Below are 20,106 nucleotides of genomic sequence, written 5' to 3'. Positions count from 1 at the left end.
CTAGGTTTTTCATGAAACAAGAATATCATTTTTATGTGCGTTTTTGAATTACATGTATATGTTATTTTCTGAAAAACTGCATTGTTGTTTGTGAATTAACTGTGCATAAAATTTTGGATTATTCTTATAATCATAAGATATCTATTTTTTATTGATATTTGATTGGGATGATCTAAATTTTTTTTTCGTAAACCCTAGAAAAACGCAAAACCTGATTTTGACCGAATTGCCGATTTTTTCGAAGGTCAGCGAACTTGACGGACTCCGATTGAGTCGAAATTTGGTGGGTCAATAGAAAACGACGTGGTGAGAAAACCTCACTGCCTTAGCAGTGAATCATGGTATTTTTCGGCGCTTTGAGGTCCTTTGAACTGTATTTTGGACGTTTTTCTATTTTCTGAAAATTATTTCTTAATAATTTTAATTCGTTTTTAATTCAATAGTGGTGGGGTGACTCCCCATGGTCTCCATGATTAAATACTAGTGATACAATTGGTTTACACATTAGCTATTAGTAAATAGATGTGTTGTTGTATTAAACTCAATAATAGAAGTATAGGATTTTATTGATTATGTCTTATAAGGTATACTTGATATTATATGATGATATAATTATTTTGTAAGAAAGTGAAATTCTCTGTTTGATATCCTGGATGACTAATGATTGGTGCGTTTGGCATATTTGTGCATAAAATATTTCCCAAATTTTAGTTTATGTTTCCATGCCCTACGTGATTACTAGTCTTGGATTTTTGATGGAAAAAAATATATATTCTCTGGTTGGAAGTTGTAATTAAGTGAAATATGATGGTATTTTGTATGAGTTTTATATTATTGGTATGTCTTTTAAGCTATGGTCAATATTCTGCCATAAAATAATTTTATGAGCTACATGTATATTCACTTGAAAATTGAGAATTTTGTGAGTAATAAATAGTTACCACTAAAGTGGTTTGTTTATTTGAACTCATGAAAAATTCTTAATAAATTTGTACATGTGAAATTATGTCTATTCATGGATTGAGCATTATGATTAATAAGTAGGATCCACAAAATAGTCTATTTATTTGAGTCATTAAAATCTGCTTAATGTACCATGTGAAAATTATCCTTGATAAATTTACATTAGTGGTGGAGGTTCTTAACTAGAAAAAGACTTTTTATCTTTGGGTATTAGTGAGACCAACTCCACCCATGAGAAGATATATTGGGGTTTTCGCTGAACGGGAGAAAATATAATATCTTAGGTTCTTGTGTATTTAATAAAAGGATAATTTATTACAAAAGGAGATATTATGTATCCTAAAAATAGGAAGAATATAATATATATGCCTTGAGCTCATAGTATAATTATAAGAAGAATGAAAATCAATATCATATTTATTTTAATTCATGAAACTACTTAAAACGGTTATTCTCCGAGTTTGGTTACAGGCTGGTGGTCATGAATTTAACGAACTCCGACTGACCTGCAACTTGGTAGGTTCATCGAAAACGATCTAGTGAGAAAAACTCACTGCAATGCAGTGAATCGTGTTGTTTTTCGGCATTTTGAGGTCGTTTAGATGAGTTTTCAAGCAGTTTATTAAATTGAATTTGTTATAAATATGAAAACTTATTCTTTATATATCGGCTATATTTGTGTTAAATCTGAAACATGATGATTTAACTAGATATGATATATAGCAAGAACACAAATCACATGGATTTAATCCTAAATACGCCGAAAATAATTTATTCGAATTTGGTCTAATTTTTGGCGATTGTGAATTTCACAATCTCAGAATGACATGAAATTCGGTATGATCATCGAAAATGATCAGTTAAGAAGAACTCACTTCTATGCAGTGAATCACATCGTATTTTGACGATTCGAGATCGTTTAGATAAGTTTTTTGGAGGTTTGGCGGATTAAAATGTGATTTACATAAGAAAAGTCATTCTTTCTATCATTTTATTTATGTCTAATCTGGAACATGATAACACATGTTGATTTGACATGAATTGGTGTATGATAAGAATGTAGGTCATATTTTAAATTCTTAAAAAATGCTTAAAATGATAATTTTTCAAATTTGATCGCAATTTTTGGAGATTGTGATTTTAACGATCTTCGATTGATCTGAAATTTGGTAGGTTTATCAGAAATAGCCCAGTGATCAATTTCCACTGCTATGCAGTGAAAAACATTAATTTTAGCGTTTTACGACTGTTTAAATGGGGTTTTGAGTATTTTTTAAATTCTGGAACTTAATCCTCAGAGAAAAGTTCGTGGTTGTGATAAAATGGTGATAGGAATTAACCCCTATGGTCTCCATTTTTTATTTATAGTGAGATAATAAATTTACGCGTTGACATTAGGTTTTTCTCCATATCGGATAAATTTATTATGAACTAACTAGGTATAGTTACTAGTTATTGATAACCTGTATTAACTCTCTATTTGAGTTTAATGGTTGAATCAATTTTGTAACTAAAATACAATCATGATTAAGTGGTGATAGAAATATATTTCTATGGTCTTCCACTATTAATTTCAAGTGAGTAATAAATTTATGCGTTGACTTAAGGTCTTCCTCTATATCGGATAAATTTATTGTAAGCTCCCTAGGTGAAATACTAGTAATTGATATCGTGTACTTACTCTCCATCTGAGTATACATGTTGGATCAATGGAACTAGAGCTATTAATTATGATGTTCACTTGACTTACATTAACAACATACTCTCCATCTGAGTTGGGTCTGTTTTAATTATTGGAGTAAATAATCTGGCATTATATATATATGTTGCATGAGTAGTTCTTTTCCCATCAAAATTGCTATTCAAGATGCATGACATATATGTGTAGTGTGTTTATAATTTTTGTATTAAAAGGTTATATACAATTGACTTAAAATAACAGTATACTCTCCATCTGAGTTGGTTCTATTTATTTTTGGATTGTATAATTCTTGCATTATATAATATACTTTGCATGAATGATTCTTTTCCCATCGAAATTTATTATTCGAGATGCATGTATATATATAAATATTGAATGTAGTCTAAATTTTACTATTCAGTGTTTTGACTTATTATGATCTATTTAATATTTTTATCTCAACTTCACAATGACTTCATGCAATTTGTCGTATTACTTGCTAAAATTTTTTTTAGTGATAAGACATTAATTTAAAGGATGTGATATATGTACCTTTTGTTAGAAGGAATTTAATTCTGGTTTCTGGGCAAAATAAGTGTCACGACCCGAAATTCCCACCTTCGGACCGTGATGGCACCTAACATTTCACTTGCTAGGCAAGCCAATGTTAGAATAATATTATCCATTTTTAAAATAATTTTAAATTTATTAATAACAAAGAAACAAATGCGGAAGCAAAGTTTGAAATATAGTGAAATAATCCATCAAACAACGGTATCTAAATACCATCCCAGAATTGGTGTCATAAGTGCACGAGCTTCTAGAATAAATACAAATAAAGGTCTGAATAATATAAAGGTATCTGAAAATAAACACACAGCTAAAGTACAATAGACGGGGACTTCAGAACTGCGGACGCCATGCAGTTATACCTCAAGTCTCCTCTGATAGCTGAAATCCGAGCAAGTCTATAGTACGCCGCTGGGACCAATTCCAAAATCTGCACAAGAAGTGCAGAGTGTAGTATCAGTACAACCGACCCCATGTACTGGTAAGTGCTGAGCCTAACCTCGACGAAGTAGTGACGAGGCTAAGGCGGTTCACTTACATTAACATGTACGCAATATTAGTAACAACAACAATAATAGGAATAAATCAGATAATTCATTTATAATAATTGAAGACAACTCAGCAGTCATAACCAATTATCATTTCCATTATTTCTGTTGCAGCGTACAACCCGCTCTCACAATATATCCACATTCAGTTCTGTTGCGGCGTGCAACCCGCTCCTCCAACATATTCATTTTAATCAAGTTTGTTGCGGCGTGCAACCCGATCCTCCAATATTAACTTTTTAACAAGTCTGTTGCGGCGTGCAACCCGATCCTCCAATATTGACTTTTAATAAGTCTGTTGCGGCGTGCAATCCGATCCTCCAATATTGACTTTTAATAAGTCTGTTGCGGCGTACAACCCGATCCTCCAATATATTCATTATAATCAATCATGTTGCGGCATGCAACCCTCTCCTCCAACATTTTCATTTACCAATTCTTATAGAAGAAATTTTTCCCAATAAATGTAACAATTAATATAAAATTACGAGACAGCAAGCATACAATAATTATGGTTTAATTATGAAGCAAACAATGACAAATAGCAAACTATTATGGAAATCAGGAAGCAAATAGGCAGTTTAATATTTATTATGCTAAATGTCAAATAACAATTAAGGCACATAATTCAAATAGCATGTAACAATTAATGCAGGAATTCAAGAATTTGTATTTGCAAAGAATAAGAGAGAAATAATTATTATTAATTTATGATTAAAAATAATTTATGATTTTTAAGTAAGTAGGCAAACAATTAATTTAACGATGTATAGACACTCGTCACCTTGCATATACGTCGTTTACATGCAATTCACATAACAAACAATTTAAGGATTCTATTCCCTCAAGTCAAGGTTAACCCCAACACTTACTTCGCTTTGCAAATTCCAATCAATTATTCAATCACAGCTTTTCCTTTTAAATTTACCTCCGAAAGCTTCAAATCTATTCACAAACAATTCAATATATTCAATACTAATCATAGGAATTAATTCCATATGAATTTATAATTTTTTCGGATAAAAATCCGAAATTCATTAAAATATTCGGCAGTGGGATCCACGTCTCAAATCTCGGAAAAACTCGCAAAATTCAAACACCCGTTCTGATACAAATTCAACCATACCAAATTTGTCCAATTCCGATATCAAATGGACCTTCAAATCTTAATTTTTCGTTTTTGGAAAGTTTTATAAAAATTCCAATTTCTTCTATCTAAATCCGAAATAAATGATGAATATAGACATAGATTTGTGAAATATAATCACTTTATGATAAAGTACACTTACCCAGTTCAAAGTCATGAAAATCCCCCTTGAAATCGCCCAAATCCGAGACTTAAAACTCAAAAATGAGTAAAAATGGCTAAGACCCAATTTATATTTTGCATTTGCGGGCTATATTTTCGCACTTGCGGTCTCGCATTTGCGAGACAAAGCTCGCATTTGCGAAGTGGGGCTGCCAGGCTAGGTTCCGCATCAGCAGACATATTTATCGCACCTGCGACGTCGCAGAAGCGACCAAACGACCGCAGAAGCGGTCTCTTCCGCAGAAGCGATTCATCCTTCGCAGAAGCAGTCGCGCATTTGCGCCCCATTTCTCCGCAGAAGCGATGCAACTGGCCAGTGCCCAGGTCGCAAAAGCGACCAGCTTCTCGCAGATGCGGTTGTGCACCTGCGACCACCATTGCGCAGGTGCGATTACACCAAGTTCTGCCAAGAACCTGCTGCTTTCAACATGCTCTAAACAATCCGAATTTCGTCCGAAACTCATCCGAGCCCCTTGGGACCTTATCCAAATATTCCAACAAGTCTCGTAACATAATACGGACTTACTCGGGGTCTCAAATCACATCAAATAACATCAAAATTATAATTCACACCTCGATTCGGACTTTGAGTTTTAAATTTGCAAATCTCGTGCCAAAACATATTAAATGAATCCAGAATGACTTCAAATTTGGCAAACAAGTCATAAATGACATAACAGAGCTGTTCAAATTTCCAGAATCGAATTCCGGCTCCAATATCAAAAAGTCAACCCCGTGGTCAAACTTGGAACATTTAGCCTTTAAATTGCTAGTTTCGTTAAATGGTCATAACTTGAGCTAGGGACCTCCAAATTAAATTCCGGACATACGCCTAAGTCCCAAATCACGATACGGACCTACTGAAATTTTCAAAACACTGATCCGGATCCGTTTACTCAAAATGTTGACCAAAGTCAACTTAGTTGAGTTTTAAAGCTCTATCTTCCATTTTAATCCATTTTTCACATGAAAACTTTTCGAATTTTTTTCGGACTGTGCACGCAAGTCGAGGAATGATAAATGGTGCTTTTTATTTGAGGTCTTAGAACATAGAATTATTTATTAAATTTAAAGATGATATTTTGGGTCATCATATTCTCCACCTCTAAAACAAACGTTCGTCCTCGAATGGAGTTAGAAAAAGTACCTGAGCTGGAGAAAAGGTGTGGATATTTACTCTGCATGTCTGAATCGGACTCCCAGGTAGATGCCTCTACCGGCTGACCTCTCCATTGTACCCAAACTGGAGGATAACTCTTTGACCTCAACTGTCGGACCTGCCGGGCTAGAATAGCCACCGGCTCCTCCTCATAAGTCAAATCTTTGTCCAATTGGACTGAGTTGAAATCTAACACATGGGACAGATCACCATGATATTTTCGGATCATAGACACATGGAACACCGGATGAACCGCTGATAAACTAGGTGGTAATGCAAGCCTGTAGGCTACTTCACCCACCCTTTCAAGAATTTCAAAGGGTCCGATATACCTAGGGCTCAACTTGCCCTTCTTTCCAAACCTCATTACACCTTTCATAGGTGAAACCCGGAGCAATATTCGTTCTCTAACTATGAATGCAATATCACGAACTTTAAGGTCGGCATAACTCTTTTGCCTAGACTGAGCTGTGCGAAGTCGATCCTGAATAATCTTGACCTTATCCAAGGCATCCTGTACCAAATCGGTACCCAACAACCGAGCCTCTCCTGGTTCAAACTAACCAACTGGCAATCGGTATCGCCTTCCGTATCATGCCTCATATGGAGCCATCTGAATGCTCGACTGGTAGCTATTATTATAAGCAAACTCCGCAAGTGGTAAGAAATGATTCCAAGAACCTCCAAAGTCTATAACACAAGCGCGGAGCATATCTTCCAATATCTGAATAGTGCGCTCTGACTGTCCGTCTGTCTGTGGATGAAATGTTGTACTCAACTCCACCCGCGTGCCTAACTCACGATGTACAGCCCTCCAGAAATGTGAGGTAAATTGCGTACCTCGATCTGAAATAATAGACACGGGCACACCGTGAAGGCGGACAATCTCACGAATGTAAATTTCAGCTAACCTCTCTGAAGAATAGGTAACTGCTACTGGAATGAAATGGGCTGACTTGGTCAACCTGTCCACAATGACCCAAACTGCATCAAATTTTCTCTGAGTCCGTGGGAGTCCAACAACAAAATCCATAGTGATACGCTCCCACTTCCACTCAGGAATTTCTAACTTCTGAAGTAAACCACCAGGTCTCTGATGCTCGTACTTAACTTGCTGACAATTCAGACACCGAGCTACATATGCAACTATATCCTTTTTCATTCTCCTCCACCAATAATGTTGCCGCAAATTTTGATATATTTTGGCGGTACCCGGATGAATAGAATACCTAGAACCATGTGCCTCTTCAAGAATTAATTCACGAAGCCCGTCCACATTAGGCACACAAATACGGCCCTGTATTCACAGAACTCCATCTTCCCCCACGGCAACCTGTTTGGCATCACCACGCTGCACCGTGTCCTTAAGGACAAGTAAATGAGGATCATCATACTGCCTCTCTCTGATGCGCTCATATAAAGAAGACCGAGCGACTGTGCAAGCTAGAACCTGACTGGGTTCTGAAATATCTAACCTCACGAATTGGTTAGCCAAAGTCTGAACATCTGCAGCTAATGGCCTCTCACCAACCGGAATATACGCAAGACTGGCCATACTCACAACCTTTCTACTCAAAGCATCGGCCACCATATTGGCCTTTCCGGGGTGATACAAAATGGTGATATCATAGTCTTTCAACAACTCCAACCATCTTCTCTGCCTCAAATTAAGATCTTTTTGTTTGAACAGATACTGAAGGCTACGATGATCAGTAAATACCTCACACGAGACACCGTAGAGGTAATGCCTCCAAATCTTCAGCGCATGAACAATGGCCGCCAATTCTAAGTCATGAACAGGATAATTATTCTCGTGAACTTTCAATTGCCGCGACGCATATGAAATTACCTTGCCATCTTGCATTAATACTGCACCAAGCCCAATGTGAGATGCGTCACAATATACCGTGTATGATCCTGAGCATGTGGGTAATACCAATACTGGCGCCGTAGTCAAAGCGGTCTTGAGCTTTTGAAAGCTCAACTCACACTCGTCTGACCATCTGAATGGAATACCCTTCTGGGTTAGTCTGGTCATGGTGCTTGCTATAGATGAAAACCCTTCCACGAACCAACGATAATAACCTGCCAAACCCAGGAAACTCCGGATCTCTGTAACCGAAGTAGGTATAGGCCAATTTTGAATAGCCTCAATCTTCTTAGGATCCACCTTTATGCCTTCTGCCGATACAACATGTCCCAAAAAGGCAACTGAGTCTAACCAAAACTCACATTTTGAAAATTTGGCATATAATTGATTATTCTTCAAGGTGTGAAGCACACTTCGAAGATGCTGCTCATGCTCCTCCCGACTGCTGGAGTAAATCAAGATATCATCAATGAATACAATCACAAAAGAATCCAAATAAGGCTTGAACACCCGATTCATCAAATCTATAAATGCTGCTGGAGCATTTGTCAACCCAAATGACATCACTAGGAACTCATAATGCCCATACCGAGTCCGAAAAGCTGTCTTAGGGACATCAGACGCCCTAATCTTCAACTGATGGTAACCAGATCTCAAATCAATCTTCGAAAATACTTTGGCACCCTGAAGCTGATCAAATAAGTCATCAATTCTTGACAGCGGATATTTGTTTTTGATAGTGGCCTTGTTCAACTGCCGATAATCTATACACATCCGCATCAAGCCATCTTTCTTCTTTACAAATAATACTGGTGCACCCCAGGGCGAGACACTGGGTCTAATAAATCCCTGATCAAGCAAGGCTTGTAACTGCTCTTTCAATTCTTTCAACTCTGGCGGGGCCATACAGTATGGTTGAATAGAAATGGGCTGAGTGCCCGGAGCCAAATCAATACAGAAGTCAATATCTCTGTCGGGTGGCATCCCTAATAGATCTGCAGGAAATACTTCTGAAAATTCACGAACAACTGGTACTGAGTCCATATAAGGGACATCTGCACTGGGATCGCGAATATAAGCCAAATAGGCTAGACACCCTTTCTCTACCATACGCCGAGCTTTCATATAAGAAATAACCCTGCTGGCAGAATGGCTAGGAGTTCCTTTCCACTCTAATCGAGGTAACCCCGGCATAGCTAGGGTCACTGTCTTGGCATGACAGTCCAATATAGCATGATAAGGAGACAGCCAATCCATACCCAAGATGACATCAAAATCTACCATATCAAGAAGTAGAAGATCCATACTAGTTTCAAGATTACCAATAGTAACCACACACGAATGGTAGACATGATCTACTACCACAGAGTCTCCCACCGGTGTAGATACATACACAGAAGCACTTAGAGAATCACAAGGCACAACCAAATATGAAGCAAAATAGGAGGACACATAGGAATAAGTAGATCCTGGATCAAATAGAACTGAAGCATCTCTATGGCAAACTGGAATAATACCTGTGATCACAGCATCAGATGACTCGGCCTCAGGCCTAGCTGGAAAAGCATAAAATCGGGGCTGGGCCCCACCACTCTGAACTGCATCTCTGGGACGACCTCTAACTGGCTGGCCTCCACCTCTAACGGTCAGACCTCCACCTCTAATGGCCTGACCTCCAACTCTAATGGCCTGACCTCCAACTCTAATGGCCTGACCTCCACCTCTAACTGCCTGACCCCTACCTCTAGCTAGTTGAGCAAGCGGTGAAGCAACCGGTGTCGGTATGATGGCACGAGAATCTTGCCGAGATCTATTACTCGCCAATCTAGGGCAATACCTCCTGATGTGACCAATGTTCCCACACTCATAACACCCATCCTGATGTCATGGTTGCTGAAGCTGAAGCCGACCCAGATGGGCCGGATAACCACTGTAGTAACTCTGGAGTGGTGGTGCACTGATAGGAGCTGGATGTGCACTGAATACTAGCTGCCCAGAGTAAGGCATAATAGGACCGTGACTCCCTGAAGCACCGAGAGATACATGAAGTGCTGAATGAAACAGTCTGGGAGGATAACCCTTACCAAAATTACCCCTGCCTCAAGACGAGGCACCACTGTAACCACCAAATTGACGAGGCCTCTTATCGGACATCTGCCCTCTTTCCTGTGCAAGAACCATCTCGATCCTCCTTGCGACATTAGCAGCTGCCTGAAAAGAAATCTCACCTCCGGTCTCCTTGGCCATCTGAAGTCTGATAGGGTGTTTGAGTCCCTCAATGAACCTCCTCACTCTCTCTCCCTCCGTAGGTAGTAAAAGGAGAGCATGACGGGCCAAATCCACAAAATGGGACTCATACTGAGTAACAGTCATACTGCCCTGCTGTAGATGCTCAAATTGCTTGCGGAATTCCTCTCTCAGTGTGATAGGGAGGAACTTCTCCAGAAATAGCTGAGAGAACTACTCCCAGGTAAGTACAGGTGATTCGACTGGTCAGGTCAATGTGTAATCTCTCCACCACCTCTTGGCGGAACCCGTCATCTGGAATACAGCAAAATCAACCCCATTGGTCTCAACTATACCCATGTTCCGCAGCACCTCATGGCAACGTTCAAGATAATCATGTGGGTCCTCAGAAGGTATACCACTGAAGTGAACTGGAAAGAGCTTAGTGAATATCCAATCTCAATAAGGCCTCAAAAGACATTGCGGGCCTATCAGCGGTCTGTGCCGCAACAACTGGCTGAACTACCCCAACTGGCGGGGCTGCTGGAGCCTGATTCTGGGGAGCCATCTGCTCCGGGGCGGGAGTAGTGGGAGTTTGTGCTCCTCCCCCAGCCTGTGAGATGGCTGGTGCCACTGGAAACGTACCATTCTGGGCCACACTCTCCATAAGACTCACCAATTAGACTAGAGCATCCTGAAGCACTAGAGTGGCTATGAATCCTTCCGGGACCTGAACTGGTCCAACTGGTACATTCTAAACTGGGACCTCCTCCTGAAGGTCAACCTGAGGTTCTACAACAGGTGCAGCTGCTCGAGCTCTGGACTGAGCTATACCTCAGCCTCTGCCTCGACCTCTAGCACAACCTCGACCTCTACCCCTGGCCATAGTTGCCACCGGGGGTTCTGGTCCCTGTCCCTCGGTAGAAGTATTATGTTTTCTCACCATCTATGAGAGAATAAGAGTAGAATGGTTCAATCATCGATGATAGAATAAAATCGCACGACAGAATAAGAAAGAAGTGATATTGTTCCTAAACTTCATAGCCTCTGAGAGATAAGTACAGATGTCTCCGTACCGATCCTTCAGACTCTACTAAGCTTGCTCGTGACTCATGAGACCTATGTAACCTAGTGCTCTGATACCAACTGTCACGACCCGAAATTCCCACCTTCGAACCGTGATGGTGCCTAACATTTCACTTGCTAGGCAAGCCAACGTTACAATAATATTATCCATTTTTAAAATAATTTTAAATTTATTAATAACAAGGAAACAAATATGGAAGCAAAGTTTGAAATATAGTGAAATAATCCATCAAACAACGGTGTCTAAATGCCATCCCAGAATTGGTATCACAAGTGCACGAGCTTCTAGAATAAATACAAATAAAGGTCTGAATAATATAAAGGTGTCTGAAAATAAACACACAGCTAAAGTACAATAGACGAGGACTTCAGAACTGCGGACGCCATGCAGTTATACCTCAAGTCTCCTCTGATAGCTGAAATTCGAGCAAGTCTATGGTACGCCGCTGGGACCAACTCCAAAATCTGCACAAGAAGTGCAGAGTGTAGTATCAGTACAACCGACCCCATGTACTGGTAAGTGCTGAGCCTAACCTCGATGAAGTAGTGACGAGGCTAAGGCGGTTCACTTACATTAACCTATACGCAATATTAGTAACAACAACAATAATAGGAATAAATCAGGTAATTCATTTATAATAATTGAAGGCAACTCAGCAGTCATAACCAATTATCATTTCCATTATTTCTGTTGCAGCGTGCAATCCGCTCTCACAATATATCCACATTCAGTTCTGTTGCGGCGTGCAACCCGCTCCTCCAACATATTCATTTTAATCAAGTCTGTTGCGGCGTGTAACCCGATCCTCCAATATTGAGTTTTAATAAGTCTATTGCGGCGTACAACCCGATCCTCCAATATTGACTTTTAATAAGTATGTTGCAATGTGCAACCCGATCCTCCAATATATTCATTATAATCAATCATGTTGCGGCATGCAAACCGCTCCTCCAACAGTTTCATTTACCAATTCTTATAGAAGAAATTTTTCCCAATAAATGTAACAATTAATATAAAATTACGAGACAACAAGCATACAATAATTATGGTTTAATTATGAAGCAAACAATGACAAATAGCAAATTATTATGGAAATTAGGAAGCAAATAGGCAGTTTAATATTTATTATGCTAAATGTTAAATAACAATTAATGCACATAATTCAAATAGCATGTAACAATTAATGCAGGAATTCAAGAATTTATATTTGCAAAGAATAAGAGAGAAACAATTATTATAATAATTAATTTATGATTAAAAATAATTTATGAATTTTCAAGTAAGCAGGCAAACAATTAATTGGATGAAGTATAGACACTCGTCACCTCGCATATACGTCGTTTACATGCAATTCACATAACAAATAATTTAAGGATTCTATTCCCTCAAGTCAAGGTTAACCCCGACACTTACCTCGCTTTGCAAATTCCAATCAATTATTCAACCATAGCTTTACCTTTTAAATTTGCCTCCGAAAGCTTTAAATCTATTCAGTAACAATTCAATATATTCAATACTAATCATAGGAATTAATTCCATATGAATTTATAATTTTTCCGGATAAAAATCTGAAATTCATTAAAATATTCTGTAGTGGGATCCACGTCTCAAATTCCGGAAAAACTCACGAAATCCGAACACCCGTTTTGATACGAGTTCAACCATACCAAATTTGTCCAATTCCGATATCAAATGGACCTTCAAATCTTAATTTTTCATTTTTGGAAAGTTTTACAAAAATTCCAATTTCTTCCATCTAAATCCGAAATAAATGATGAATATTGACATGGATTTGTGAAATATAATCACTTTATGATAAAGAACATTTACTCAGTTCAAAGTCGTGAAAATTCCCCTTGAAATCGCCCAAATCCGAGAATTAAAACTCAAAAATGAGTAAATATGGCTAAGACCCGATTTTATGTATTCTGCCCAGCATTTTCGTATTTGTGGGCTATAATTTTGCACCTGCGGTCTCGCATTTGCGAAGTGGGGCTTCCAGGCGAGGTTCCATATCTGCGGACATTTCTATCGCACCTGCGACGTCGCAGAAGCGACCAAACGACCGCAGAAGCGATTCATCCTTCGCAGAAGCGGTCGCGCATTTGCGCCACATTTATCCACAGAAGCGATGTAACTGGCCACTACCTAGGTCGCAGAAGCGACCAGCTTCTCGCAGATGCGGTTGCGCACCTGCGACCACCATTGCGCAGGTGCGATTACACCAGGTTCTGCCAAGAACATGCTGCTTTCAATATGCTCTAAACAATCCGAATTTCGTCCAAAACTCACCCGAGCCCCTCAGGACCTTATTCAAATATCCCAACAAGTCCCGTAACATAATACGGACTTACTCGGGGTCTCAAATCATATCAAATAACATCGAAATTGCAATTTACACCTCGATTCGGACTTTGAGTTTTAAACTTTTCAATTTGTAAACCTCGTGCCAAAACATATTAAATGAATCCGGAATAATTTTAAATTTGGCACACAAGTCATAAATGACATAACAGAGCTTTTCAAATTTCCAGGATCGGATTCTGGCTCCGATATCAAAAAGTCTACCCCGCGGTCAAACTTGGAACATTTAGCCTTTAAATTGCTAGTTTCGTTAAATGGTCATAACTTGAGCTAGGGACCTCCAAATTAAATTCCGGGCATTCGCCCAAGTCCCAAATCACGACACGGACCTACCGGAATTTTCAAAACACTGATCCGGATCCGTTTGCTCAAAATGTTGACCAAAGTCAACTTAATTGAGTTTTAAAGCTCTATTTCCCATTTTAATCCATTTTTCACATGAAACCTTTTCGGAAAATTTTTCGGACTGTGCACGCAAGTCGAAAAATGATAAATGGTACTTTTTTTTACTAGTTCTTAGAACACAGAATTACTTATTAAATTTAAAGATGATATTTTGGGTCATCACAATAAGAGATGGCTATTTATTTTCTTTTTCGAATAACTCTTGAGTTATTGAGCTTGATAAAATTTTTATCATTTGTGGTACATGAATGCATGACCTTGTTATTGTATATTAATGTCTCTCCTGAATGGAACAATATTAGTCTACCTCATAAGAGAATATGTTCTTCAAAAATTGAGAAAAACTTATTTCTACACTTTTGTCTAAGTCATATTAATCTGGATAGGATTTCAAATTGGTCAAGGTTGGACCTTAAGGTTCATTGAAAGTAAAGGCATTACCAGCTTGTAGATTCTGTTTGAAAGGAAATTTGACTAAAGATTGTTTCCCTTCAAAAGGAAATAAAGCTAATGATAAGCTAGAATGAATCCCTTCTAATTTGTATGGTTAAATGAACATACTGGTAAGAGATAGTTTTGAGTATTTTTGTGACTTTCATAAATGATTACTCAAAATATTAATATATTTATTTGATGCACCGTAAGTCTTAATGAATTGAGTAATTCAAGGTTTTTAAGACTTGAAACGGAGAAGCACCAAGGAAATATATTAAGTTACTACAATTTGATTGTAGTGGCGAGCACCTCTCTAAAGAGTTCTTTTGTTACTTATCAGAATAAGGGATTACATCTCAATTGACTACACCGTAAACTCCATAATAGAGTGGTGTAGTAGAAAGAAGAAATAAGTCTCTTTTGGACATGGATAGATTAATGACGTGTTATTCAGATTTGCCTTATTTATTTTTGGAATATTTCCTGGAAACTGCAAATTACATTCTGAATTTAGTTCTTTAAAGTTAGTACCTGAGACATCTATAGAACTGTGGACTAAATGTAAGCTCAGTCTATGGCATGCTCAGATATGGGATTGCCCCGCATATGTGCTGAAAGAGAAAGCAGATATGTAAGTTGGAACTAAGAATGGACAGGTGCATGTTTATTGAATATCCAAGAAAACGAATGGAGTTTTAATTTATTGTCCTAAAGAAAACAAGGCAATTGTTAAAACAAATATATTTTTCTAGATAAGGACTAATTAATAAACCATGTTCCTAGAAGTAAACTATTTTTACAGGAACTGGGCAAAGAAATAACTAGATGTTCAAGAACATCAAAACCCACACGTCGGAATTGACGTTCCATTGCATTTAAATAGTGGGAGAACGTTAATAGACATAATATGCCTTTATCGAGTAGGAGTGATGTTTGAACAATGAACACTATAGTAAGAAGTAGCTAATATTTCAATACCGTAAGGTAATGAAGATAATATTAGTAGCACTTCGTCGTAGTGGGAGAATACCAAGGAAAATCATAGTTCGGTGTACACTCTTAGGATAGTTTCGTGTGATGACCCAAAATGTCATCTTTAAATTTAATAATTAATTTTGTGTTCTAAGACCTTTAAAAGCACTATTTATCATTCCTCGACTTGCGTGCGCAGTCCATATAATTTTTCTGAAAGTCTTTATATGAAAAATGGATTAAAATGTGAATTAGAGCTTTAAAACTCAACTGAGTTGACTTTGGTCAATATTTTAAGCAAATGGACTCGGATCAGTGTTTTGACAGTTCCAGTAGGTCCGTATCATGATTTGGAACTTGGGCGTATGCCCGGAATTAACTTCTGAGGTCCCTAGCCCGAGATATGGAATTTTAATAAAAAATTAAAAGTTTAAGTTCAAATAGTGACCGGATGTCGAATGTTGTGTAAACGACTCCGGAATAGATTTTTAATGATTCCAACAGCTCCGTATGGTAATTTTGGACTTAGGAGCGTGATCAGATTTTTATTTGAAAGTCCGTAGTGAAATTAGGCTTGAAACGGCTATATAAGAATTTAAAGTTTGGAAGTTTGACCGGGGAGTTGACTTTTTGATATTGGGGTCGGAATCCAGTTCTGAAAATTTTCACAGCTCCGTTATGTCATTTATGACTTGTGTGCAATATTTGAGGTCAATCGGACTTGATTTGATAGGTTTCAACATCGAATGTAGAAGTTGAAAATTTTAAGTTTCATTAAGCTTGAATTGGATCATAATTCGTGGTTTTAGCGTCGTTTTATGTGATTTGAGATTTCAAATAAGTTCGTATGATGTTTTAGGACTTGTTGGTATATTTGGTTGAGGTCCCGAGGGCCTCAGGTGAGTTTCGGATGGTTAACGGATCAAAAATGGGACTTAAACAGCTGCTGCAAATTTTCTTCTGCTGTGCAATCGAGCCCCCAGAAATCGAGCCGAGGATCGAAGGCAGGCTCGAGATCCATGATCGAAGGCAGGCTCGAGGGCCATGATCGAAGGCAAGCTCGAAGGCCAGTGATCGAAGGACACTGGTCGAAGGCCCAGGATCGAGGGCTATGACCAAGGTCAGTGATCGAAGGCCATAAAGATCGAAGCCATGATCGATAGCCAGGATTGATGGCTGTGATCGAGCCCCAGGGTCGAGGACCATGATGGAAGCTATGATCGAAGGCCATGACTGAGGTCCATGATCGAGGACCATGATCGGACTCGTATGATCGAGGTCCAGGATCGGACCCCATGATCGAGGTCCAGGATCGGACCCCATGATCGAGGTCACCCTGGACAGATCTGTAAGTTATAAAATCAGGGGGGGCTTCGTCCCATTCGCCATTTTTAACAACTTGGAGCTTGAGCAGAGGCAATTTTTGATATATCTTCAAGGAAAAACATTGGGATACGAGTCGATCGGAGTCGGAAAATCGAGGAAAAAGCATAATACTTGGTTAAATTGGAGCAAGTCAAGGTAAGTGACTTGTCTAACCTTGTTTGGGAAAAATTTCCCCTAGAATTGATATTAATGTGATTATTGAAATGTATTGAAAGTCGTGTACATGAGGTGACGAGTGTGTACACGGGCTAAATATGAAAGATTATATTTTTAAATTGTGTAGATCATTGTTGCGCATTTATTAAATTATTTTATCTTGTTATATTCTTCATCATTGATCTGAGATATATATTTTAAATTTATTTGATCTTTTCTTGCTAATTGTTTTATCTGTTTAGTTGGAACTTGGTTTCTTTTATTCTGTGCATTATTTAAAGGTTGATTTTCTTTAAATTAAATATTATTAATATGAAGTATTTGACATTTTTAAACTTGATATTGAAGCAACGTATTAAAGATTTTGAAATATTATTTTCATGAATTATTTACTCTTGAATATTTTTGTAAGATTTCCGTACTCATTGTTATGGAGCAGTGAGCTCTTTATTGTAGAAACATATTATTGTTGAATTATTTTGACATGATCCGTGAACTCTTTATTATGAAACAATATTGTTGATAAATTATTTTGGCAAGTTAAATTATTTGAGAACCTGAGGTACAAATTGTGATATTGATACGCATGCGGTGGTATAAGGTCTGGGTATTGAAACGCATGTGGTGAGATAAGGGTGGCTTGATACACGTGGCTAGTAGGGGGAACTACTAGAAGTCATGCGTTGTGATAAGGATGGCTAAAACGCGGGATGCTATTTCGGGAAAAATATTTTCTTTAAAATAAATTGTGAAGGCTCCCGCGGTGAGATAAGGAAATGAGATATTGTGAAATTTATTTATAATTTGGGACTACGAGGCGGTACCTCGGTAGTGCCCTTGTTGATATTGATTTATGGCCATAGTTGCCTTCGATTAATTGTTGTGAATTTCATAAAGTTGAAACGAAATTCTGTTTTGATTCCACGAGATGTCATTAAATGTGACATACTATTTGATTCATTTCCATAGTCATTTTTTCTTATTAAATTGTTTAAATATTTTTCCATGTCATTATCTATTCTCCAGTAGGGCCTGACCTGACCTCGTCACTACTCTACTGAGGTTAGGCTTGGCACTTACTGGGTACCGCTGTTGTGTACTCATACTACGCTTCTGCACATATTTTTGTACAGATCCAGGTACAACTTACCAGTCTAGACGTCAGTGAGTTACCTGCGCACGGAGACTTCGAGGTATATCTGCCAGCGTCCGTAGACTCCGGAGTCCCCTTCTATCATTTATTGTTGCTTCCTTATTTGTCTTTAGATCTTGATACATAGAAACATTGAGAATAAATTATTTTAGAAGCTTGTGACTTATTTCTACCGGGTTTTGGGAGTTATAATCATTTGAATTGTAGTTTATTTATTTTCAGATATTTATAATTATTCTGCATTGATAGGCTTACCTAGTCTTAGAAACTAGGTGCCATCACGACCTCCTACGGAGGGAATTTGGGGTCGTGACAAGTTGGTATCAGAGCACTAGGTTCATAGGTGTTATGAGTCACAAGCAGGTTTAGTAGAGTCTTGCGGATCGGTACAGAGACATCTGTACTTATCTTCGAGAGGCTATGGAACTGTTAGGAAGTATTCACTTCTTTGATTCCTTATCGTGCGCCTTTGTTGATTTCAAAGTTCTAAATAATTGTCTTTCTATTCTCTCACAGATGGTTAGGACACTCACAACTGGATCTGATGATCAAACACCCGCGCCCCCTGTTGGAGCCGCAAGAGGCAGGGGTCGGGCCAGAGGCCGAGGAAGACCACGTGGTGCAGCCAGAGCATCTGCACGAACTGCTGCACCAGAGCCACCAGTAGCTCCAGTTGGAGGGCAGGCACCTGAGACGCCTGTTACTACTCCTGCACTTTAGGAGACTCTTGCCCAGTTTTTGAGCATGTTTGGCACTTTAGCTCAGGCAGGATTAATTCAACTTGCTCCTGCCATATCTCAGGCTGGGGGAGGAGCGCAGACTCCCGCCGCCCGTACTCCAGAGTCACGTGCCCAAGTTGACCATGCCCCAGAGGTTATACCAGTGCAACCAGTTGTCCCAGTTCGGCCTGATATTAGGACAATAGTTTCAGAGAGGGAGCAGCTCAGGCTCGAGAGGTATAAGAAGTACCACCCTCCCACTTTCAGCGGTTTAGCTTCAGAGGATGCTCAGGGTTTTTTGGAGGAATGTCACCGTATCCTTCGTACTATGGGTATTTTGGATTCCAGTGGGGTTTCTTTCACGGCATTCCAGTATAGAGGAGCAGCCTACCAGTGGTGGCGGGCATATGAGTTGGATAGTCCCGCTGAGGCATCTTCACTCACTTGGACTCAATTTTTGGATATGTTCTTAAGGGAGTATGTTCCTCAGAGTCTTAGGGATGCATGGCGCGCAGAGTTGGAGCAGTTGCGCCAGGGTTCTATGACCGTGTCAGAGTATACGGTCTGATTCAGTGATTTGGCTAGGCATGCACCAGCCTTAGTTGCTACTGTTCGAGAGCGGGTTCGCAGATTTATTGAGGGTCTTCACCCTAGTATCAGATACAGTATGGCCCGAGAGCTATAGATGGACATCACATACTAACAGGTAGTATCAATTGCTAGAATATTGGAAGGTATGCGGACTCGGGAGAGGGAAGAGAGGGAAGCTAAGAGACCCCGAGATTCTGGAACATATAATAATTCTCGTGCCCCAGTTGCAGCCCATCATGGTAGAGGTTATGTGAGTCATCCTATTCATTCAGCACTTCCAGCTTCTAGTGGTATTCCGACTACTCCCAGACCTCAGGTTCCATATTATGCACCACTAGTACCTTCTGTACCTCCTGTACGGGGTGCTTTCAGCAGACAGTCTAATCGATCAGGCCCGAGCCAGTCCCAATAGCCACGTCCTCCGAGGGCTTGTTTTGAGTGTGGTGAAACTTGTCATATTATGAGAGATTGCCCCATATTTAGAAGGGGCGCACCTCCACAAATTTTCCAGG

This window comes from Nicotiana tomentosiformis, chromosome 10 (assembly GCF_000390325.3).
Source record: "Nicotiana tomentosiformis chromosome 10, ASM39032v3, whole genome shotgun sequence".
Lineage (NCBI taxonomy): Eukaryota > Viridiplantae > Streptophyta > Magnoliopsida > Solanales > Solanaceae > Nicotiana > Nicotiana tomentosiformis.
This window is presented reverse-complemented; position numbering follows the sequence as displayed.